Source organism: Panulirus ornatus, chromosome 2, assembly GCF_036320965.1.
Source record: "Panulirus ornatus isolate Po-2019 chromosome 2, ASM3632096v1, whole genome shotgun sequence".
Taxonomy (NCBI): domain Eukaryota; kingdom Metazoa; phylum Arthropoda; class Malacostraca; order Decapoda; family Palinuridae; genus Panulirus; species Panulirus ornatus.
The window spans coordinates 8368270-8395501 of NC_092225.1; positions in this window are offsets into that span (position 1 = coordinate 8368270).

Below are 27232 nucleotides of genomic sequence, written 5' to 3' on the forward strand. Positions count from 1 at the left end.
AAAATTTCGTCCCTGGACAGTGGGTGGCCAACCAGCGTTTGATTAATCGAAAAAAAACCTGAAAAAAAAATCCAGTGGTTTCCCCGTCATTTCGTCTATGAAATCCAACGGTGAAAATCTATGCGACTAAAACACGAAAGGAAAAAATATGAATATCCGAGTTGACCTAAAAATGTCGTTTCCTTTACGTAACATTCTTATCGAGACACTAAGCGGCATGTGACAAACTTTCCTCAAGGTACGTCAGCAGAACGTATGATAACGGTGTTCCTTACTCCTCCACTGTGCAGCAAATGGAATCCATATCTGCCAAACGAGTGCAAACGCTGCCACAGAGCCTTAGAAAGGAAGGGCAAGTAATCATGGCAAAAGATACTCGTCAACTGAGTGTATCTTTCTCTGTGTTCAGGCCGTACGTGCTGTGAGGGCGTATGGGGTCTTAAGGCTGTCGTGAAGGCCTGAGAAAAAAGTGCTTTTCTTTTGGCGATTATGGTTATGACATGATGACTCCCGCAGTCGAATGAACTGCATCCCAAATAGCCAACCAACCAATCAGTATGCTCCTCACCGTCATGCACCGGTCCAACAACCAACCAGTCAACCACCTCGGCCTTCCCCTTTGTCATGCAGAGCCACCTGGCCTAACTTTCCTTCCTTCATTTACATGGAGATTAAAAAGCTCAAGTTTATCGGTCATACCACGAGACTGCAGTCTATGTTATATGAGTATAGTGGAGGACGTGTTGTGGGTAGTGGGTGTGTTCTGACCGGGTGACGAGGACGTTGTTACGGTCCCGGGCCAGGTGACGAGGACGTAGTTACGGTCCTGGGCCAGGTGACGAGGACGTTGTTACGGTCTCTGGCCAAGTGACGAGGACGTTGTTACGGTCTCTGACCAGATGACAAGGATGTTGTTACGGTCTCTGGCCAGATGACGAGGACGTTGTTGCGGTCTTTGGCGAGATGACGAGGACGTTGTTACGGTCTCTGGCCAGATGACGAGGAAGTTGTTGCGGTCTCTGGCCAGACGACGAGGACGTTGTTACGGTCTCTAGCCAAGTGACGATTTGACGGTTTGACTGTCTCTAACCGAATAACATGAACGGTGTGACGGACTCTGGCTTGGTGACAAGGATGCTGAGACGGTCGCTGACCAGGTAACCAGGACGGTGTGATGGTCTTTGACCATGTGAGAAGGAAGGGATCTGGTCAATACACACATCCACCACACACAACATATTATCCATTACGCTTGTACACACACATACAAACACACACACACACACACACACACACACACACACACACATATATATATATATATATATATATATATATATATATATATATATATATATATATATATATATATATATATTCCTAGGAGTCCACGGCGAAAATGAAACACGAAAAGTTCCCAAGTGCACTTTCGTGTGATAATCACATCATCAGGGGAGACACAAGAGAGGAATATAACAGTCAGTTGATATACATCGAAGAGACGAAGCTAGGACGAAATTTGGAAAACATGTTTACTTATAATTTGAACACACTTTTATCCCCTCTGCCTTTGTACAATGGCACTATGCATGCATTCCGCCAATCCTCAGGCACTTAACCATGATCCATACATATTGAATATCCTTACCAACCAATCAACAACAGAGTCACCCTCTTCTTTAATAAATTCCACTGCAATACCATCCAAACCCACCACCTTGCCGGCTTTCATCTTACGCAAAGCTTTCCCCACCTCTTCTCTGTTTACAAAACCATTCTCCCTGACCCTCTCACTTCGAACACCATCCGACCAAAACACCCTACATCTGCCACTCTATCATCAAACACATTCAACAAACCTTCAAAATACTCACTCCATGTCCTTCTCACTTCATCCCACTTGTTATTACCTCCCCACTAGTCCCATTGACCGATGTTCCTATATGTTCTCTTGCCTTATGCACTTTATTTACCTCCTTCAAAACATCTCATTTTTCCTAAAATTCATTGATACTCTTTCACCCCAACTCTCATGTGCCTTCTTTATCACCTCTTGCACCTTTCACTTGACCTCCTGACACTTTCATCTCCCAGTCATTTGCACTAATTCCCTGCAAAAATCACCCAAACGCCTCTCTCTTCTCTTTCACTAACAATCTTACTTCTTCATCCCACCACTCACTACTCTTTCTAATCTGCCCACCTCTCACGATTCTCATGCCACAAGCATCTTTTGCGCAAGCCATCACTGCTTCCCTAGATACATACCATTCCTCCCCCACTCCCAGGACGTTATTTGCTCTCATCTTTTGCCATTTTGCACCCAATCTCTCCTGGTACTTCCTCAGGCAAGTCTCCTTTCCAAGCTCACTTCCTCTCACCTTTTCTTCTCCCCAACATTCTCTCTTCTTTTCTGAAAACTTCTACAAATATTCACCTTCGCTTCCACAAGACAGTGATCAGACGTCCCTCCAGCTGCCCCTCTCAGGACATTAACATCCAAAAGTCTCTCTTTTACACGCCTATCAATTAACACGTAATCCAATAACGCCCTCTGGCCATCTAGCCCACTAACATACGTATCCTTATGTATATGTTTTTAAATCAGGTATTCCCAAACACCAGTCCTTTTTCAGCACATAAATCCATAAGCCCTTCACCATTTCCATTTACAACATTATATATATATATATATATATATATATATATATATATATATATATATATATATATATATATATATATATATATTTTTTTTTTTGCTTTGTCGCTGTCTCCCGCGTTTGCGAGGTAGCGCAAGGAAACAGACGAAAGAAATGGCCCAACCCACCCCCATACACATGTATATACATACCGTCCACACACGCAAATATACATACCTACACAGCTTTCCATGGTTTACCCCAGACGCTTCACATGCCCTGATTCAATCCACTGACAGCACGTCAACCCCGGTATACCACATCGATCCAATTCACTCTATTCCTTGCACGCCTTTCACCCTCCTGCATGTTCAGGCCCCGATCACACAAAATCTTTTTCACTCCATCTTTCCACCTCCAATTTAGGTCTCCCACTTCTCCTCGTTCCCTCCACCTCCGACACATATATCCTCTTCGGTCAATCTTTCCTCACTCATTCTCTCCATGTGCCCAAACCATTTCAAAACACCATCTTCTGCTCTCTCAACCACGCTCTTTTTATTTCCAAACATCTCTCTTACCCTTACGTTACTCACTCGATCAAACCACCTCACACCACACATTGTCCTCAAACATCTCATTTCCAGCACATCCACCCTCCTGCGCACAACTCTATCCATAGCCCACGCCTCGCAACCATACAAAATTGTTGGAACCACTATTCCTTCAAACATACCCATTTTTGCTTTCCGAGATAATGTTCTCGACTTCCACACATTCTTCAAGGCTCCCAGGATTTTCGCCCCCTCCCCCACCCAATGATCCACTTCCGCTTCCATGGTTCCATCCGCTGACAGATCCACTCCCAGATATCTAAAACACTTTACTTCCTCCAGTTTTTCTCCATTCAAACTTACCTCCCAATTGACTTGACCCTCAACCCTACTGTACCTAATAACCTTGCTCTTATTCACATTTACTCTTAACTTTCTTCTTTCACACACTTTACCAAACTCAGTCACCAGCTTCTGCAGTTTCTCACATGAATCAGCCACCAGCGCTGTATCATCAGCGAACAACAACTGACTCACTTCCCAAGCTCTCTCATCCCCAACAGACTTCATACTTGCCCCTCTTTCCAAAACTCTTGCATTCACCTCCCTAACAACCCCATCCATAAACAAATTAAACAACCATGGAGACATCACACACCCCTGCCGCAAACCTACATTCACTGAGAACCAATCACTTTCCTCTCTTCCTACACGTACACATGCCTTACTTCCTCGATAAAAACTTTTCACTGCTTCTAACAACTTGCCTCCCACACCATATATTCTTAATACCTTCCACAGAGCATCTCTATCAACTCTATCATATGCCTTCTCCAAATCCATAAATGCTACATACAAATCCATTTGCTTTTCTAAGTATTTCTCACATACATTCTTCAAAGCAAACACCTGATCCACACATCCTCTACCACTTCTGAAACCACACTGCTCTTCCCCAATCTGATGCTCTGTACATGCCTTCACCCTCTCAATCAATATCCTCCCATATAATTTACCAGGAATACTCAACAAACTTATACCGCTGAAATTTGAGCACTCACTCTTATCCCCTTTGCCTTTGTACAATGGCACTACGCACGCATTCCGCCAATCCTCAGGCACCTCACCATGAGTCATACATACATTAAATAACCTTACCAACCAGTCAATAATACAGTCACCCCCTTTTTTGATAAATTCCACTGCAATACCATCCAAACCTGCTGCCTTGCCGGCTTTCATCTTCCGCAAAGCTTTTACTACCTCTTCTCTGTTTACCAAATCATTTTCCCTAACCCTCTGACTTTGCACACCACCTCGACCAAAACACCCTATATCTGCCACTCTATCATCAAACACATTCAACAAACCTCCAAAATACTCACTCCATCTCTTTCTCACATCACCACTACTTGTTATCACCTCCCCATTTGCGCCCTTCTCTGAAGTTCCCATTTGCTCCCTTGTCTTACGCACTTTATATATATATATATATATATATATATATATATATATATATATATATATATATATATATATATATATATATATAAATATATATATTTATTTATATTTATTTATTATACTTTGTCGCTGTCTCCCGCGTTTGCGAGGTAGCGCAAGGAAACAGACGAAAGAAATGGCCCAACCCCCCCCATACACATGTATATACATACGTCCACACACGCAAATATACATACCTACACAGCTTTCCATGGCTTACCCCAGACGCTTCACATGCCTTGATTCAATCCACTGACAGCAAGTCAACCCCGGTATACCACATCGCTCCAATTCACTCTATTCCTTGCCCTCCTTTCACCCTCCTGCATGTTCAGGCCCCGATCACTCAAATCTTTTTCACTCTATCTTTCCACCTCCAATTTGGTCTCCCTCTTCTCCTTGTTCCCTCCACCTCCGACACATATATCCTCTTGGTCAATCTTTCCTCACTCATTCTCTCCATGTGCCCAAACCACTTCAAAACACCCTCTTCTGCTCTCTCAACCACGCTCTTTTTATTTCCACACATCTCTCTTACCCTTACGTTACTCACTCGATCAAACCACCTCACACCACACATTGTCCTCAAACATCTCATTTCCAGCACATCCATCCTCCTGCGCACAACTCTATCTATAGCCCACGTCTCGCAACCATACAACATTGTTGGAACCACTATTCCTTCAAACATACCCATTTTTGCTTTCCGAGATAATGTTCTCGACTTCCACACATTCTTCAAGGCCCCCAGAATTTTCGCCCCCTCCCCCACCCTATGATCCACTTCCGCTTCCATGGTTCCATCCGCTGCCAGATCCACTCCCAGATATCTAAAACACTTCACTTCCTCCAGTTTTTCTCCATTCAAGCTCACCTCCCAATTGACTTGACCCTCAACCCTACTGTACCTAATAACCTTGCTCTTATTCACGTTTACTCTTAACTTTCTTCTTTCACACACTTTACCAAATTCAGTCACCAGCTTCTGCAGTTTCTCACATGAATCAGCCACCAGCGCTGTATCATCAGCGAACAACAACTGACTCACTTCCCAAGCTCTCTCATCCCCAACAGACTTCATACTTGCCCCTCTTTCCAAAACTCTTGCATTCACCTCCCTAACAACCCCATCCATAAACAAATTAAACAACCATGGAGACATCACACACCCCTGCCGCAAACCTACATTCACTGAGAACCAATCACTTTCCTCTCTTCCTACACGTACACATGCCTTACATCCTCGATAAAAACTTTTCACTGCTTCTAACAACTTGCCTCCCACACCATATATTCTTAATACCTTCCACAGAGCATCTCTATCAACTCTATCATATGCCTTCTCCAGATCCATAAATGCTACATACAAATCCATTTGCTTTTCTAAGTATTTCTCACATACATTCTTCAAAGCAAACACCTGATCCACACATCCTCTACCACTTCTGAAACCACACTGCTCTTCCCCAATCTGATGCTCTGTACATGCCTTCACCCTCTCAATCAATATCCTCCCATATAATTTACCAGGAATACTCAACAAACTTATACCTCTGTAATTTGAGCACTCACTCTTATCCCCTTTGCCTTTGTACAATGGCACTATGCACGAATTCCGCCAATCCTCAGGCACCTCACCATGAGTCATACATACATTAAATAACCTTACCAACCAGTCAACAATACAGTCACCCCCTTTTTTAATAAATTTCACTGCAATACCATCCAAACCTGCTGCCTTGCCGGCTTTCATCTTCCGCAAAGCTTTTACTACCTCTTCTCTGTTTACCAAATCATCTTCCCTAACCCTATCACTTTGCACACCACCTCGACCAAAACACCCTATATCTGCCACTCTATCATCAAACACATTCAACAAACTTTCAAAATACTCACTCCATCTCCTTCTCACACCACCACTACTTGTTATCACCTCCCCATTTGCGCCCTTCACTGAAGTTCCCATTTGCTCCCTTGTCTTACGCACTTTATTTACCTCCTTCCAGAACATCTTTTTATTCTCCCTAAAATTTAATGATACTCTTTCACCCAACTCTCATTTGCCCTGAAAAAGGACTGATGATTGGGAATACCTGGTTTAAAAAGCGAGATATACATAAGTATACTTATGTAAGTAGGAGAGATGGCCAGAGAGCGTTATTGGATTACGTGTTAATTGACAGGCACGCGAAAGAGAGACTTTTGGATGTTAATGTCCTGAGAGGTGCAACTGGAGGGATGTCTGATCATTATCTTGTGGAGGCTAAGGTGAAGATTTGTATGGGTTTTCAGAAGAGAAGAGTGAATGTTGGGGTGAAGAGGGTGGTGAGAGTAAGTGAGCTTGGGAAGGAGACTTGTGTGAGGAAGTACCAGGAGAGACTGAGTACAGAATGGAAAAAGGTGAGAACAATGGAAGTAAGGGGAGTGGGGGAGGAATGGGATGTATTTAGGGAATCAGTGATGGATTGCGCAAAAGATGCTTGTGGCATGAGAAGAGTGGGAGGTGGGTTGATTAGAAAGGGTAGTGAGTGGTGGGATGAAGAAGTAAGAGTATTAGTGAAAGACAAGAGAGAGGCATTTGGACGATTTTTGCAGGGAAAAAATGAAATTGAGTGGGAGATGTATAAAAGAAAGAGACAGGAGGTCAAGATATGTATATATATATATATATATATATATATATATATATATATATATATATATATATATATATATATATATATATATGTATATATATATATACATATATACGTATATATATATATATATATATATATATATATATATATATATATATATATATATATATATATATATGTATATATATATATACATATATACGTATATATATATATATATATATATATATATATATATATATATATATATATATATATATATATATATACATATATATATATATATATATATATATGTATTAATTTTGCTTTGTCGCTGTTTCCTGCGTTAGCGATGTAACAGAGGAAACAGACGAAAGAATGGCCCAACCCACCCACATACACAAGTATATGCATACACGTCCACACACGCAAATATACATACCTATACTTCTCAACGTATACATATATATACACACACAGACATATACATATATACACATGTACATAATTCATACTGTCTGCCTTTATTCATTCCGATCGCCATCCCGCCACACATGATATAACAACCCCCTCCCCCCGCATGTGCGCGAGGTAGCGCAAGGAAAAGACAACAAAGGCCCCATTCGTTCACACTCAATCTCTAGCTGTCATGTAATAATCCACCGAAACCACAGCTCCCTCTCCACATCTAGGCCCCACAGAACTTTCAATGGTTTACCCCAGACGCTTCACATGCCCTGGTTCAATCCATTGACAGCACGTCGACCCCGGTATACCACATCGTTCCAATTCACTCTATTCCTTGCACGGAAGGGTGAAATATATATATATATATATATATATATATATATATATATATATATATATATATATATACCGAAAAGAAAAAGATGAAAGATAAGGAGCATAACCATGCGTTAACCTCGTCATGTGTGAGATATCATATGTCCACTAATCATCACAACGTATAGTACGAGCACAACATTGGGTTCTCCCAGCCCTCTGCTTACAGTGTGTGATGGAAACCAAACCTCAGCTAAAGCCACACAAAATTTCGTCCCTGGACAGTGGGCGGCCAACCAGCGTTTGATTAATCGAAAAAAAACCTGAAAAAAAAATCCAGTGGTTTCCCCGTCATTTCGTCTATGAAATCCAACGGTGAAAATCTATGCGACTAAAACACGAAAGGAAAAAATATGAATATCCGAGTTGACCTAAAAATGTCGTTTCCTTTACGTAACATTCTTATCGAGACACTAAGCGGCATGTGACAAACTTTCCTCAAGGTACGTCAGCAGAACGTATGATAACTGTGTTCCTTACTCCTCCACTGTGCAGCAAATGGAATCCATATCTGCCAAACGAGTGCAAACGCTGCCACAGAGCCTTAGAAAGGAAGGGCAAGCAATCATGGCAAAAGATACTCGTCAACTGAGTGTATCTTTCTCTGTGTTCAGGCCGTACGTGCTGTGAGGGCGTATGGGGTCTTAAGACTGTCGTGAAGGCCTGAGAAAAAAAGTGCTTTTCTTTTGGCGATTATGGTTATGACATGATGACTCACGCAGTCGAATGAACTGCATCCCAAATAGCCAACCAACCAATCAGTCAGCTCCCCACCGTCATGCACCGGTCCAACAACCAACCAGTCAACCACCTCGGCCTTCCCCTTTGTCATGCAGAGCCACCTGGCCTAACTTTCCTTCCTTCATTTACATGGAGATTAAAAATCTCAAGTTTATCGGTCATACCACGAGACTGTGCAGTCTATGTTATGTGAGTATAGTGGAGGACGTGTTGTGGGTAGTGGGTGTGTTCTGACCGGGTGACGAGGACGTTGTTACGGTCCCGGGCCAGGTGACGAGGACGTAGTTACGGTCCTGGGCCAGGTGACGAGGACGTTGTTACGGTCTCTGGCCAGATGACGAGGACGTTGTTACGGTCTCTGACCAGATGACGAGGACGTTGTTACGGTCTCTGGCCAGGTGACGAGGAAGTTGTTACGGTCTCTGGCCAGATGACGAGGACGTTGTTACGGTCTCTGGCCAGGTGACGAGGAAGTTGTTACGGTCTCTGACCAGATGACGAGGAAGTTGTTACGGTCTCTGGCCAGATGACGAGGACGTTGTTACGGTCTCTGGCCAGGTGACGAGGAAGTTGTTACGGTCTCTGACCAGATGACGAGGAAGTTGTTACGGTCTCTGGCCAGATGACGAGGACGTTGTCACGGTCTCTGGCCAGGTGACGAGGAAGTTGTTACGGTCTCTGACCAGATGACGAGGAAGTTGTTACGGTCTCTGGCCAGATGACGAGGACGTTGTTACGGTCTCTGGCCAGGTGACGAGGAAGTTGTTACGGTCTCTGACCAGATGACGAGGAAGTTGTTACGGTCTCTGGCCAGATGACGAGGACGTTGTCACGGTCTCTGGCCAGGTGACGAGGAAGTTGTTACGGTCTCTGACCAGATGACGAGGAAGTTGTTACGGTCTCTGGCCAGATGACGAGGACGTTGTTACGGTCTCTGGCCAGATGACGAGGACGTTGTTGCGGTCTCTGGCCAGATGACGAGGACGTTGTTACGGTCTCTTGCCAGATGACGAGGAAGTTGTTACGGTCTCTGGCCAAGTGACGAGGACGTTGTTACGGTCTCTGGCCAGATGACGAGGAAGTTGTTGCGGTCTCTGGCCAGATGACGAGGAAGTTGTTGCGGTCTCTGGCCAGATGACGAGGACGTTGTTACGGTCTCTGGCCAAGTGACGAGGACGTTGTTACGGTCTCTGGCCAGATGACGAGGAAGTTGTTGCGGTCTCTGGCCAAGTGACGAGGACGTTGTTACGATCTCTGGCCAGATGACGAGGACGTTGTTACGGTCTCTGGCCAAGTGACGAGGACGTTGTTACGGTCTCTGGCCAGGTGACGAGGACGTTGTTACGGTCTCTGGCCAGGTGACGAGGACGTTGTTACGGTCTCTGGCCAGATGACGAGGACGTTGTTACGGTCTCTGGCCAGATGACAAGGACGTTGTTGCGGTCTCTGGCCAGATGACGAGGACGTTGTTACGGTCTCTGACCAGGTGACGAGGATGTTGTTACGGTCTCTGGCCAGATGACGAGGACGTTGTTACGGTCTCTGGCCAGATGACGAGGAAGTTGTTGCGGTCTCTGGCCAGACGACGAGGACGTTGTTACGGTCTCTAGCCAAGTGACGATTTGACGGTTTGACTGTCTCTAACCGAATAACATGAACGGTGTGACGGACTCTGGCTTGGTGACAAGGATGCTGAGACGGTCGCTGACCAGGTAACCAGGACGGTGTGATGGTCTTTGACCATGTGAGAAGGAAGGGATCTGGTCAATACACACATCCACCACACACAACATATTATCCATTACGCTTGTACACACACATACAAACACACACACACACACACACACACACACACACACACACATATATATATATATATATATATATATATATATATATATATATATATATATATATATATATATATATATATATATATATTCCTATGAGTCCACGGCGAAAATGAAACACGAAAAGTTCCCAAGTGCACTTTCGTGTGATAATCACATCATCAGGGGAGACACAAGAGAGGAATATAACAGTCAGTTGATATACATCGAAGAGACGAAGCTAGGACGAAATTTGGAAAACATGTTTACTTATAATTTGAACACACTTTTATCCCCTCTGCCTTTGTACAATGGCACTATGCATGCATTCCGCCAATCCTCAGGCACTTAACCATGATCCATACATATTGAATATCCTTACCAACCAATCAACAACAGAGTCACCCTCTTCTTTAATAAATTCCACTGCAATACCATCCAAACCCACCACCTTGCCGGCTTTCATCTTACGCAAAGCTTTCCCCACCTCTTCTCTGTTTACAAAACCATTCTCCCTGACCCTCTCACTTCGAACACCATCCGACCAAAACACCCTACATCTGCCACTCTATCATCAAACACATTCAACAAACCTTCAAAATACTCACTCCATGTCCTTCTCACTTCATCCCACTTGTTATTACCTCCCCACTAGTCCCATTGACCGATGTTCCTATATGTTCTCTTGCCTTATGCACTTTATTTACCTCCTTCAAAACATCTCATTTTTCCTAAAATTCATTGATACTCTTTCACCCCAACTCTCATGTGCCTTCTTTATCACCTCTTGCACCTTTCACTTGACCTCCTGACACTTTCATCTCCCAGTCATTTGCACTACTTCCCTGCAAAAATCACCCAAACGCCTCTCTCTTCTCTTTCACTAACAATCTTACTTCTTCATCCCACCACTCACTACTCTTTCTAATCTGCCCACCTCTCACGATTCTCATGCCACAAGCATCTTTTGCGCAAGCCATCACTGCTTCCCTAGATACATACCATTCCTCCCCCACTCCCAGGACGTTATTTGCTCTCATCTTTTGCCATTTTGCACCCAATCTCTCCTGGTACTTCCTCACGCAAGTCTCCTTTCCAAGCTCACTTCCTCTCACCTTTTCTTCTCCCCAACATTCTCTCTTCTTTTCTGAAAACTTCTACAAATATTCACCTTCGCTTCCACAAGACAGTGATCAGACGTCCCTCCAGCTGCCCCTCTCAGGACATTAACATCCAAAAGTCTCTCTTTTACACGCCTATCAATTAACACGTAATCCAATAACGCCCTCTGGCCATCTAGCCCACTAACATACGTATCCTTATGTATATGTTTTTAAATCGGTTATTCCCAAACACCAGTCCTTTTTCAGCACATAAATCCATAAGCCCTTCACCATTTCCATTTACAACATTATATATATATATATATATATATATATATATATATATATATATATATATATATATATATATATATATATATATTTTTTTTTTTTTTTTTTGCCGCTGTCTCCCGCGCTTGCGAGATAGCGCAAGGAAACAGACGAAAGAAATGGCCCAACCCACCCCATACACATGTATATACATACGTCCACACACGCAAATATACATACCTACACAGCTTTCCATGGTTTACCCCAGACGCTTCACATGCCCTGATTCAATCCACTGACAGCACGTCAACCCCGGTATACCACATCGATCCAATTCACTCTATTCCTTGCTCTCCTTTCACCCTCCTGCATGTTCAGGCCCCGATCACACAAAATCTTTTTCACTCCATCTTTCCACCTCCAATTTGGTCTCCCACTTCTCCTCGTTCCCTCCACCTCCGACACATATATCCTCTTGGTCAATCTTTCCTCACTCATTCTCTCCATGTGCCCAAACCATTTCAAAACACCCTCTTCTGCTCTCTCAACCACGCTCTTTTTATTTCCACACATCTCTCTTACCCTTACGTTACTTACTCGATCAAACCACCTCACACCACACATTGTCCTCAAACATCTCATTTCCAGCACATCCATCCTCCTGCGCACAACTCTATCTATAGCCCACGCCTCGCAACCATACAACATTGTTGGAACCACTATTCCTTCAAACATACCCATTTTTGCTTTCCGAGATAATGTTCTCGACTTCCACACATTCTTCAAGGCTCCCAGAATTTTCGCCCCGTCCCCCACCCTATGATCCACTTCCGCTTCCATGGTTCCATCCGCTGCCAGATCCACTCCCAGATATCTAAAACACTTTACTTCCTCCAGTTTTTCTCCATTCAAACTTACCTCCCAATTGACTTGACCCTCAACCCTACTGTACCTAATAACCTTGCTCTTATTCACATTTACTCTTAACTTTCTTCTTTCACACACTTTACCAAACTCAGTCACCAGCTTCTGCAGTTTCTCACATGAATCAGCCACTAGCGCTGTATCATCAGCGAACAACAACTGACTCACTTCCCAAGCTCTCTCATCCACAACAGTCTTCATACTTGCCCCTCTTTCCAAAACTCTTGCATTCACCTCCCTAACAACCCCATCCATAAACAAATTAAACAACCATGGAGACATCACACATCCCTGCCGCAAACCTACATTCACTGAGAACCAATCACTTTCCTCTCTTCCTACACGTACACATGCCTTACATCCTCGATAAAAACTTTTCACTGCTTCTAACAACTTGCCTCCCACACCATATATTCTTAATACCTTCCACAGAGCATCTCTATCAACTCTATCATATGCCTTCTCCAGATCCATAAATGCTACATACAATATATATATTTATCTATTTATTTATTTATTTATTTAGCTTGGTCGCTGTCTCCCGCGTTAGCGAGGTAGCGCAAGGAAACAGACGAAAGAATGGCCCAACACGCCCACATACACATGTATATACATACATGTCCACACACGAACAATATACATACCTATACATCTCAATGTACACATATATATACACACACAGACATATACATATATACACATGTACATAATTCATACTGTCTGCCTGTATTTGTTCCCATCGCCACCTCGCCACACATGGAATAACAACCCCCTCCCCCCTCATGTGTGCGAAGTAGCGCTAGGAAAGACACCAAAGGCCCCATTCGTTCACACTCAGTCTCTAGCTGTCATGTAATAATGCACCGATACCACAGCTCCCTTTCCACATCCAGGCCCCACACACTTTCCATGGTTTACCCCAGACGCTTCACATGCCCTTGTTCAATCCATTGACAGCACGTCGACCCGGTATACCACATCGTTCCAATTCACTCTATTCCTTGCAAGCCTTTCACCCTCCTGCATGTTCAGGCCCCGATCACTCAAAATCTTTTTCACTCCATCTTTCCACCTCCAATTTGGTCTCCCACTTCTCCTCGTTCCCTCCACCTCCGACACATATATCCTCTTGGTTAATCTTTCCCCACTCATTCTCTCCATGTGACCAAACCATTTCAAAACACCCTCTTCTGCTCTCTCAACTACACTCTTTTTATTTCCACACATCTCTCTCACCCTTACATTACTTACTCGATCAAACCACCTCACACCACATATTGTCCTCAAACATCTCATTTCCAGCACATCCACCCTCCTGCGCACAACTTTATCCATAGCCCACGCCTCGCAACCATACAACATTGCTGGAACCACTATTCCTTCAAACACACCCATTTTTGCCTTCCGAGATAATGTTCTCGACTTCCAAACATTCTTCAAGGCTCCCAGGATTTTCGCCCCCTCCCCCACCCTATGATTCACTTCCGCTTCCATGGTTCCATCCGCTGACAGATCCACTCCCAGATACCTAAAACACTTTACTTCCTCCAGTTTTTCTCCATTCAAACTTACCTCCCAATTGACTTGACCCTCAACCCTACTGTACCTGATAACCTTGCTCTTATTCACATTTACTTTTAACTTTCTTCTTTCACACACTTTACCAAACTCAGTCACCAGCTTCTGCAGTTTCTTACATGAATCAGCCACCAGCGCTGTATCATCAGCGAACAACAACTGACTCACTTCCCAAGCTCTCTCATCCACAACAGACTGCATACTTGCACCTCTTTCCAAAACTCTTGCATTCACCTCCCTAACAACCCCATCCATAAACAAATTAAACAACCATGGAGACATCACACACCCCTGCCGCAAACCTACATTCACTGAGAACCAATCACTTTCCTCTCTTCCTACACGTACACATGCCTTACATCCTCGATAAAAACTTTTCACTGATTCTAACAACTTGACTCACACACCATATATTCTTAAAACCTTCCACAGAGGATCTCTATCAACTCTATCATATGCCTTCTCCAGATCCATAAATCTTACATACAAATCCATTTGTTTTCCTAAGTATTTCTCACATACATTCTTCAAAGCAAACACCTGATCCACACATCCTCTACCACTTCTGAAACCACACTGCTCTTCCCCAATCTGATGCTCTGTACATGCCTTCACCCTCTCAATCAATACCCTCCCATATAATTTACCAGGAATACTCAAGAAACTTATACCTCTGTACTTTGAGCACTCACTCTTATACCCTTTTCCTTTGTACAATGGCACTATGCAAGCATTCCGCCAATCCTCAGGCACCTCACCATGAATCATACATACATTAAATAACCTTACCAACCAGTCAACAATACAGTCACCCCCTTTTTTTTATAAATTCCACTGCAATACCATCCAAACCTGCTGCTTTGCCGGCTTTCATCTTCCGTAAAGCTTTTACTACCTCTTCTCTATTTACCAAATCATTTTCCCTAACCCTCTCACTTTGCACACCACCTCGACCAAGACACCCTATATCTGCTACTTTATCATCAAACACATTCAACAAACCTTAAAAATACTCATTTCATCTCCTTCTCACATCACCACTACTTGTTATCACCTCCCCATTAGCCCCCTTCACTGAAGTTCCCATTTGCTCCCTTGTCTTACGCACTTTATTTACCTCCTTCCAAAACATCTTTTTATTCTCCTCGAAATTTGATGATACTCTCTCACCCAAACTCTCATTTGCCCTCTTTTTCACCTCTTGCACCTTTCTCTTGACCTCCTGCCTCTTTCTTTCATACCTCTCCCACTCAATTGCATTTTTTCCCTGCAAAAATCGTTCAAATGCCTCTCTCTTCTCTTTCACTAATAATCTTACTTCTTCATCCCACCACTCACTACCTTTTCTAATCAACCCACCTCCCACGCTTCTCCTGCCACAAGCATCTTTTGCGCAAGCCATCACTGATTCCCTAAATACATCCCATTCCTCCCCCACTCCCCTTACCTCCTTTGTTCTAACCTTTTTCCATTCCGTACTCAGTCTCTCCTGGTACTTCCTCACACAAGTCTCCTTCCCAAGCTCACTTATTCTCACCACTCTCTTCACCCCAACATTCTCTCTTCTTTTCTGAAAACCCACACAAATCTTCACCTTCGCTTCCACAAGATAATGATCAGACATCCCTCCAGTTGCACCTCTCAGCACATTAACATCCAAAAGTCTCTCTTTCGTGCGTCTATCAATTAACACGTAATCCAATAACGCTCTCTGGCCATCTCTCCTACTTACATACGTATACTTATGTATATCTCGCTTTTTAAACTAGGTATTCCCAATCACCAGTCCTTTTTCAGCACATAAATCTACAAGCTCTTCACCATTTCCATTTACAACACTGAACACTCCATGTATAAGAATTATTCCCTCAACTGCCACATTACTCACCTTTGCATTCAAATCACCCATCACTATAACCCGGTCTTGTGCATCAAAACCACTAACACACTCATTCAGCTGCTCCCAAAACACTTGCCTCTCATATATATATATATATATATATATATATATATATATATATATATATATATATATATATATATATATATATATATATATTTATTTATCTATTCATTTATTTTGCTTTGTCGCTGTCTCCCGCGTTAGCGAGGCAGCGCAAGGAAACAGACGAAAGAATGGCCCAACCCACCCACATACACATGTATATACATACACGTCCACACACGCAAATATACATATCTATACATCTCAATGTACACATATATATATATACAAACACAGACATGTACATATATACACATGTACACAATTCATACTGTCTGTCTTTATTTATTCCCATCGCCACCTCGCCACACATGGAATAACAACCCCCTCCCCCGTCATGTGTGCGAGGTAGCGCTTGGAAAAGAAAACAAAGGCCCCATTCGTTCACACTCAGTCTCTAGCTGTCATGTAATAATGCACCGAAACCTATCCCTGGGGATAGGGGAGAAAGAATACTTCCCACGCATTGCTCACTTGTCGTAGACGGCGACTAAAGGGGACGGGAGCGGGGGGGCCAGAAACCCTCCCCTCCTTGTATTTTAACTTTCTAAAAGGGGAAACAGAAGAAGAAGTCACGCGGGGAGTGCTCATCCTCCTCGAAGGCTCAGATTGGGGTGTCTAAATGTGTATGGATGTAACCATGATATATATATATATATATATATATATATATATATATATATATATATATATATATATATATATATATATATATACCTCGCAAACGCGGGAGACAGCGACAAAGTATAAAAAAAAAAAAAAAAAAAAAAAAAAAAAAAATATATATATATATATATATATATATATATATATTTTTCTTTCTTTTTCTTTCATACTATTCGCCATTTCCCGCCTCAGCGAGGTAGCGTTAAGAACAGAGGACTGGGCCTCTGAGGAAACATCCTCACCCGGCCCCCTTCTCTGTTCCTTCCTTTGTAAAATTAAAAAAAAAAAAAATGAGAGGGCAAGATTTCCAGCCCCCGCTCCCTTCCCTTTTAGTCGCATATATATATATATATATATATATATATATATATATATATATATATATATATATATATATATATATATATATATATACATATGTACTTTTTCAGCACATAAATCTACAAGCTCTTCACCATTTCTATTTACAACACTGAACACCCCATGTATACCATTTATTCCTTCAACTGCCACATTACTCACCTTTGCATTCAAATCACCCATCACTATAACCCGGTCGCGTGCATCAAAACCACTAACACACTCATTCAGCTGCTCCCAAAACACTTGCCTCTCATGATCCTTCTTCTCATGCCCAGGTGCATATGCACCAATAATCACCCATCTCTCTCCATCAACTTTCAGTTTTACACATATTTATCGAGAATTTCCTTTCTTACATTCTATCACATGCTCCCACAACTCCTGTTTCAGGATTACTGCTACTCCTTCCCTTGCTCTTGTCCTCTTACTAACCCCTGACTTTACTCCCAAGACATTCCCAAACCACTCTTCCCCTTTACCCTTGAGCTTCGTTTCACTCAGAGCCAAAACATCCAGGTTCCTTTCCTCAAACATACTACCTATCTCTCCTTTTTTCACATCTTGGTTACATTCACACACATTTAGACACCCCAATCTGAGTCTACGAGGAGGATGAGCACTCCCCGCGTGACTCATTCTGTTTCCCATTTTTTAGAAAGTTAGGGGAGGATTTCCGGTCCCCCGCTCCCGTCCCCTGTAGTCGCCTTCTACGACACGTGAGGAATGCGTGGGAAGTATTCTTTCACCCCTATCCCCAGGGATAATATATATATATATATATATATATATATACATACACACACACATACACACATATACACTGAAAAAGGACTGGTGATTGGGAATACCTGGTTTAAAAAGCGAGATATACATAAGTATATGTATGTAAGTAGGAGAGACGGCCAGAGAGCGTTATTGGATTACGTGTTAATTAACAGGCGCGCGAAAGAGAGACTTTTGGATGTAAATGTGCTGAGAGGTACAACTGGAGGGATGTCTGATCATTATCTTGTGGAGGCTAAGGTGAAGATTTGTATGGGTTTTCAGAAAAGAAGAGTGAATGTTGGGGTGAAGAGAGTGGTGAGAGTAAGTGAGCTTGGGAAGGAGACTTGTGTGAGGAAGTACCAGGAGAGAATGAGTACAGAATGGAAAAAGGTGAGAACAATGGAAGTAAGGGGAGTGGGGGAGGAATGGGATGTATTTAGGGAATCAGTGATGGATTGCGCAAAAGATGCTTGTGGCATGAGAAGCGTGGGAGGTGGGTTGATTAGAAAGGGTAGTGAGTGGTGGGATGAAGAAATAAGATCATTAGTGAAAGAGAAGAGAGAGGCATTTGGACGATTTTTGCAGGGAAAAAATGCAATTGAGTGGGAGATGTATAAAAGAAAGAGATAGGAGGTCAAGAGAAAGGTGCAAGAGGAGAAAAAGAGGGCAAATGAGAGTTGGGGTGAGAGAGTATCATTAAATTTTAGGGAGAATAAAAAGATGTTCTGGAAGGAGGTAAATAGGGTGCGTAAGACAAGGGAGCAAATGGGAACTTCAGTGAAGGGCGCAAATGGGGAGGTGATAACAAGTAGTGGTGATGTGAGAAGGAGATGGAGTGAGTATTCTGAAGGTTTGTTGAATGTGTTTGATGATAGAGTGGCAGATATAGGGTGTCTTGGTCGAGGTGGTGTGCAAAGTGATTAGTTAGGGAAGTGGTTAGGGAAAATGATTTGGTAAACAGAGAAGAGGTTGTAAAAGCTTTACGGAATATGAAAGCCGGCAAGGCAGCAGGTTTGGATGGTATTGCAGTGGAATTTATTAAAAAAGGGCGTGACTGTATTGTTGACTGGTTGGTAAGGTTATTTAATGTATGTATGACTCATGGTGAGGTGCCTGAGGATTGGCACAAAGGCAAAGGGTATAAGAGTCAGTGCTCAAATTACAGAGGTATAAGTGTGTTGAGTATTCCTGGTAAATTATATGGGAGGGTATTGATTGAGAGGGTGAAGGCATGTACAGAGCATCAGATTGGGGAAGAGCAGTGTGGTTTCAGAAGTGGTAGAGGATGTGTGGATCAGGTATTTGCTTTGAAGAATGTACGTGAAAAATACTTAGAAAAGCAAATGGATTTGTATGTAGCATTAATGGATCTGGAGAAGGCATATGATAGAGTTGATAGAGATGCTCTGTGGAAGGTATTAAGAATATATGGTGTGGGAGGCAAGTTGTTAGAAGCAGTGAAAAGTTTTTATCGAGGATGTAAGGCATGTGTACGTGTAGGAAGAGAGGAAAGTGATTGGTTCTCAGTGAATGTAGGTTTGCGGCAGGGGTGTGTGATGTCTCCATGGTTGTTTAATTTGTTTATGGATGGGTTGTTAGGGAGGTGAATGCAAGAGTTTTGGAAAGAGGGGCAAGTATGAAGTCTGTTGTGGATGAGAGAGCTTGGGAAGTGAGTCAGTTGTTGTTCGCTGATGATACAGCGCTGGTGGCTGATTCAAGTGAGAAACTGCAGAAGCTGGTGACTGAGTTTGGTAAAGTGTGTGAAAGAAGAAAGTTAAGAGTAAATGTGAATAAGAGGAAGGTTATTAGGTACAGTAGGGTTGAGGGTGAAGTCAATTGGGAGGTAAGTTTGAATGGAGAAAAACTGGAGGAAGTAAAGTGTTTTAGATATCTGGGAGTGGATCTGGCAGCGGATGGAACCATGGAAGCGGAAGTGAATCATAGGGTGGGGGAGGGGGCGAAAATCCTGGGAGCCTTGAAGAATGTGTGGAAGTCGAGAACATTATCTCGGAAAGGAAAAATGGGTATGTTTGAAGGAATAGTGGTTCCAACAATGTTGTATGGTTGCGAGGCGTGGGCTATGGATAGAGTTGTGTGCAGGAGGATGGATGTGCTGGAAATGAGATGTTTGAGGACAATGTGTGGTGTGAGGTGGTTTGATCGAGTAAGTAATGTAAGGGTAAGAGAGATGCGTGGAAATAAAAAGAGCGTGGTTGAGAGAGTAGAAGAGGGTGTTTTGAAATGGTGTGGGCACATGGAGAGAATGAGTGAGGAAAGATTGAGCAAGAGGATATATGTGTCGGAGGTGGAGGGAACGAGGAGAAGTGGGAGACCAAATTGGAAGTGGAAAGTTGGAGTGAAAAAGATTTTGAGTGATCGGGGCCTGAACATGTAGGAGGGTGAAAGGAGGGCAAGGAATAGAGTGAATTGGATCGATGTGGTATACCGGGGTTGACGTGCTGTCAATGGATTAAATCAGGGCATGTGAAGCGTCTGGGGTAAACCATGGAAAGTTGTGTGGGGCCGGGATGTGGAAAGGGAGCTGTGGTTTCGGGCATTATTGCATGACAGCTGGAGACTGAGTGTGAACGAATGGGGCCTTTGTTATCTTTTCCTAGCGCTGCCTCGCACACATGAGGGGGAGGGGGATGGTATTCCATGTGTGGCGAGGTGGCGATGAAAATGAATGAAGGCAGGCAGTGTGAATTGTGTGCATGGGTATATATGTATGTGTCTGTGTGTGTGTATATATAATGTGTACATTGAGATGTATGGGTGTGTAGGTTTGCGTGTGAGGACGTGTGTGTATATACATGTGTATGGGGGTGGGTTGGGCCATTTCTTTCTTCTGTTTCCTTGCGCTACCTCGCAAATGCTGGAGACAGCGACAAAGCAAATTAAAAAGAATAAAAAAAAATATATAAGTACATATATAATATATATATATATATATATATACATATATATATATATATATATATATATATATACATATATATATATATATATATATATATATAGTACCATTGTACAAAGGCAAAGGGGATAAGAGTGAGTGCTCAAATTACAGAGGTATAAGTTTGTTGAGTATTCCTGGTAAATTATATGGGAGGGTATTGATTGAGAGGGTGAAGGCATGTACAGAGCATCGGATTGGGGAAGAGCAGTGTGGTTTCAGAAGTGATAGAGGATGTGTGGATCAGGTGTTTGCTTTGAAGAATTTATGTGAGAAATACTTAGAAAAGCAAATGGATTTGTATGTAGCATTTATGGATCTGGAGAAGGCATATGATAGAGTTGATAGAGATGCTCTGTGGAAGGTATTAAGAATATATGGTGTGGGAGGCAAGTTGTTAGAAGCAGTGAAAAGTTTTTATCGAGGATGTAAGGCATGTGTACGTGTAGGAAGAGAGGAAAGTGATTGGTTCTCAGTGAATGTAGGTTTGCGGCAGGGGTGTGTGATGTCTCCATGGTTGTTTAATTTGTTTATGGATGGGGTTGTTAGGGAGGTAAATGCAAGAGTTTTGGAAAGAGGGGCAAGTATGAAGTCTGTTGGGGATGAGAGAGCTTGGGAAGTGAGTCAGTTGTTGTTCGCTGATGATACAGCGCTGGTGGCTGATTCATGTGAGAAACTGCAGAAGCTGGTGACTGAGTTTGGTAAAGTGTGTGGAAGAAGAAAGTTAAGAGTAAATGTGAATAAGAGCAAGGTTATTAGGTACAGTAGGGTTGAGGGTCAAGTCAATTGGGAGGTGAGTTTGAATGGAGAAAAACTGGAGGAAGTGAAGTGTTTTAGATATCTGGGAGTGGATCTGGCAGCGGATGGAACCATGGAAGCGGAAGTGGATCATAGGGTGGGGGAGGGGGCGAAAATCCTGGGGGCCTTGAAGAATGTGTGGAAGTCGAGAACATTATCTCGGAAAGCAAAAATGGGTATGTTTGAAGGAATAGTGGTTCCAACAATGTTGTATGGTTGCGAGGCGTGGGCTATGGATAGAGTTGTGCGCAGGAGGATGGATGTGCTGGAAATGAGATGTTTGAGGACAATGTGTGGTGTGAGGTGGTTTGATCGAGTGAGTAACGTAAGGGTAAGAGAGATGTGTGGAAATAAAAAGAGCGTGGTTGAGAGAGCAGAAGAGGGTGTTTTGAAGTGGTTTGGGCACATGGAGAGAATGAGTGAGGAAAGATTGACCAAGAGGATATATGTGTCGGAGGTGGAGGGAACGAGGAGAAGTGGGAGACCAAATTGGAGGTGGAAAGATGGAGTGAAAAAGATTTTGTGTGATCGGGGCCTGAACATGCAGGAGGGTGAAAGGAGGGCAAGGAATAGAGTGAATTGGATCGATGTGGTATACCGGGGTTGACGTGCTGTCAGTGGATTGAATCAGGGCATGTGAAGCGTCTGGGGTAAACCATGGAAAGCTGTGTAGGTATGTATATTTGCGTGTGTCGGCGTATGTATATACATGTGTATGGGGGTGGGTTGGGCCATTTCTTTCGTCTGTTTCCTTTGCCCTACCTCGCAAACGCGGGAGACAGCGACAAAGCAAAAAAAAAAAAGAAATAAAAAAATATATATTTGGTAAACAGAGAAGAGGTAGTAAAAGCTTTGCGGAAGATGAAAGCCGGCAAGGCAGTAGGTTTGGATGGTATTGCAGTGGAATTTATTAAAAAAGGGAGTGACTGTATTGTTGACTGGTTGGTAAGGTTATTTAATGTATGTATGACTCATGGTGAGGTGCCTGAGGATTGGCGGAATGCGTGCATAGTGCCATTGTACAAAGGCAAAGGGGATAAGAGTGAGTGCTCAAATTACAGAGGTATAAGTTTGTTGAGTATTCCTGGTAAATTATATGGGAGGGTATTGATTGAGAGGGTGAAGGCATGTACAGAGCATCAGATTGGGGAAGAGCAGTGCGGTTTCAGAAGTGGTAGAGGATGTGTGGATCAGGTGTTTGCTTTGAAGAATGTATGTGAGAAATACTTAGAAAAGCAAATGGATTTGTATGTAGCATTTATGGATCTGGAGAAGGCATATGATAGAGTTGATAGAGATGCTCTGTGGAAGGTATTAAGAATATATGGTGTGGGAGGCAAGTTGTTAGAAGCAGTGAAAAGTTTTTATCGAGGATGTAAGGCATGTGTACGTGTAGGAAGAGAGGAAAGTGATTGGTTCTCAGTGAATGTAGGTTTGCGGCAGGGGTGTGTGATGTCTCCATGGTTGTTTAATTTGTTTATGGATGGGGTTGTTAGGGAGGTAAATGCAAGAGTTTTGGAAAGAGGGGCAAGTATGAAGTCTGTTGGGGATGAGAGAGCTTGGGAAGTGAGTCAGTTGTTGTTCGCTGATGATACAGCGCTGGTGGCTGATTCATGTGAGAAACTGCAGAAGCTGGTGACTGAGTTTGGTAAAGTGTGTGGAAGAAGAAAGTTAAGAGTAAATGTGAATAAGAGCAAGGTTATTAGGTACAGTAGGGTTGAGGGTCAAGTCAATTGGGAGGTAAGTTTGAATGGAGAAAAACTGGAGGAAGTGAAGTGTTTTAGATATCTGGGAGTGGATCTGTCAGCGGATGGAACCATGGAAGCGGAAGTGGATCATAGGGTGGGGGAGGGGGCGAAAATTCTGGGAGCCTTGAAGAAATGTGTGGAAGTCGAGAACATTATCTCGGAAAGCAAAAATGGGTATGTTTGAAGGAATAGTGGTTCCAACAATGTTGTATGGTTGCGAGGCGTGGGCTATGGATAGAGTTGTGCGCAGGAGGATGGATGTGCTGGAAATGAGATGTTTGAGGACAATGTGTGGTGTGAGGTGGTTTGATCGAGTAAGTAACGTAAGGGTAAGAGAGATGTGTGGAAATAAAAAGAGCGTGGTTGAGAGAGCAGAAGAGGGTGTTTTGAAATGGTTTGGGCACATGGAGAGAATGAGTGAGGAAAGATTGACCAAGAGGATATATGTGTCGGAGGTGGAGGGAACGAGGAGAAGTGGGAGACCAAATTGGAGGTGGAAAGATGGAGTGAAAAAGATTTTGTGTGATCGGGGCCTGAACATGCAGGAGGGTGAAAGGAGGGCAAGGAATAGAGTGAATTGGAGCGATGTGGTATACCGGGGTTGACGTGCTGTCAGTGGATTGAATCAGGGCATGTGAAGCGTCTGGGGTAAACCATGGAAAGCTGTGTAGGTATGTATATTTGCGTGTGTCGGACGTATGTATATACATGTGTATGGGGGGGGGGGTTGGGCCATTTCTTTCGTCTGTTTCCTTGCGCTACCTCGCAAACGCGGGAGACAGCGACAAAGCTAAAAAAAAAAAAAAAAATAAAAATAAAATATATATATATATATATATATATATATATATATATATATATATATATATATATATATATATATATATATATATATATATATATATATATATATATATATATATATATATATATATATTGAACCGAATACACATCAAAAAATTCTGATACGAACAGTTCTCTATCCTTGGAGAATAATCAGTATTGCAACTTAATGAGCAGATGTGTAGTTTCTGGTCCCAGATACACTAGACATTACACCATTTGAAAGTTGAAATGTACATTCTCCCCTTCATCTAATCACCATATACTTATATGGTCAACGCAAGTTTTAAAAAAGGCAATTTTTACGACAGACTATTGCAATATATGACTATTTCCCATGTAGTGGTATTCAACAAGGTACAGTACTTCCTCAGCCCTGCAATATCTTATATTGTCTGTCTTGATCATTGTCAGTATGATTAAGGATCATATTGCATTCCACACAGAATGGCGCGTGCCAAAATTCTTAGTTATGGATAAAGATGGAAGAAGACATTTAAGAAATCTACACAACTTTGCTCTAGTCTGGTGCCCATTCCCTGAAGATGGTTCACTGAACAGAAACGTATGAATCAAGTTCTCTAATTGTCCCCAGTTGTCTTCGGACTCCCTTATTCAGTCACCTGTCATGGATTTTGAAAATCTAGTTATGCTGAGGATAATGTTCTGCTTTGCGTCTTCACACAGTGCTATAAGGAAAATTAGCGATGAGAGTTTTTTCCTCCTGGCTAAACCTACTGCTACTGCCATGATGGGAGGGAGCAAGTCAGAGAAGATTAACTCCCTAAGTTCTCTAAGAAGTATTTGGGACAAATCCTATTTATTAAGAACCCGAGAATATTAACTTCTAAGTTACTTTTAGAGACCTGAGTTGGTATATTTTATCACTGGAAGGTTTGGTCCCATGGATGTTCATTTGGAAGTGAGTCTCCGAACCGTTGGTTTAAGGTATACGGACTCTTGTTGTGTGGATAGTCATCTGGAAGTGAATCTCCAAACTACTGTTTTAAATTGTATGAACTTTGTCGTGAAAAATCAGTTGAAACTGAATCTCCAAACTGTTGATTTAGCGTATAGAATTTTGTCGTATGGGAGTTCATTTGGGAGTGAATCTCCAAACCAATGATTGAAAGGATGGCCTTGCGGAGCCTCCAAGATGATATCCCATGTGAGCTACGAAGAGTGGAGACCTTCCCTCAAGAGATCTAGAAGTTAATAGTCGTTCTCACGACCTGCACCTCGGTTTGGTGTCTTGACCTTTACTGGAGGTCCTTCTCCACGATCGGATGACCTTCCCTGCGAGTGAACACCTCAGTGTAAAGAGAAACAAATGTCAGTTCTTATATGTTAGTTGTTTTGGGAAGGTTATCAAATCATTTATAAAGTCATTTCAACTTACAGTTAGGGTACTTTAGTAAAGGCTCCTGTGTTGTCTAATGACTGGCTACGAGGTAAACGTAAGGCACAACACTAATGAGTTGAATTTGCGAAAACTGTATACCATGATACTAACTAAATGTGCCCAACAGTTAGGTTATAAACTTAAACTTTCCATCACTGAACAGTCCTGAACTGTAGCACACACACACACACACACACACACACACACACACACACACACACACAAGAATCCCATTTAGTAGATATCTATAATTAACCCAGGACCAATTTCTATGAAAGAGTCCGGGTGTTACCCAGATCCCAATTTCTATGAAAGAGTCTTGGTGTTACGCAGGACCTCTTTCTAAAGATTTCTGAAGTCCAAGGGTGAGCTACTTCAAGCAGCAGGGGAACGTAGACTCCTTTAGAATGAAAAGTTCTTTGATGAGACCGTACTCCCTGTGAGACAGCCTCATCAGATGTGATTTTACAGTCGCGGTGTAGCCTCTTGCAGACGGAGCCCAATAACACCCAGTTAATATGTAAATTCATACAACTACGTAGCCCAGAATCTAATCACATCGTCATTTGTACAAGGGGTATCCACGGCGAACTTTGAAGATTTCTATCATGTACTGGTCTTGAGTTACTGTGCCCACAAGAACATGTCCACACGCAGAGAGACAAACAAGGAGATGACACTGTCCACCATACCCTTCGTACAGTTGCGGGACATAACGGTATACATTACCGTGTATAGGCGTACCGATGTCTGAATATCTGGTCATGCTAACCTTCTGAGCACCGTTAAGCAGGATAGCACGACCCAGAGGCACAAAGGCACGGCCTTTGACCACGAAGATATGACCCTTAGGTATGATGGCTTGATCTCTGGTGTGACTATTTTAACCAAGCTATTCATTCATACCCGAGTCGTACTTTCGTGCTCCACTGGTTAAGGATTAAGGGAAGGTAGAAAGTGTTACTGGACAGTCTAAGTCAGTACGACAAATTCAGCTTCTGATGTTCTTATGTTCATGTAAGTTTTCCGCAATAGAAGTTGCCTGTCCAGGTAACTACTCAAGGTCACCTGGGAACTA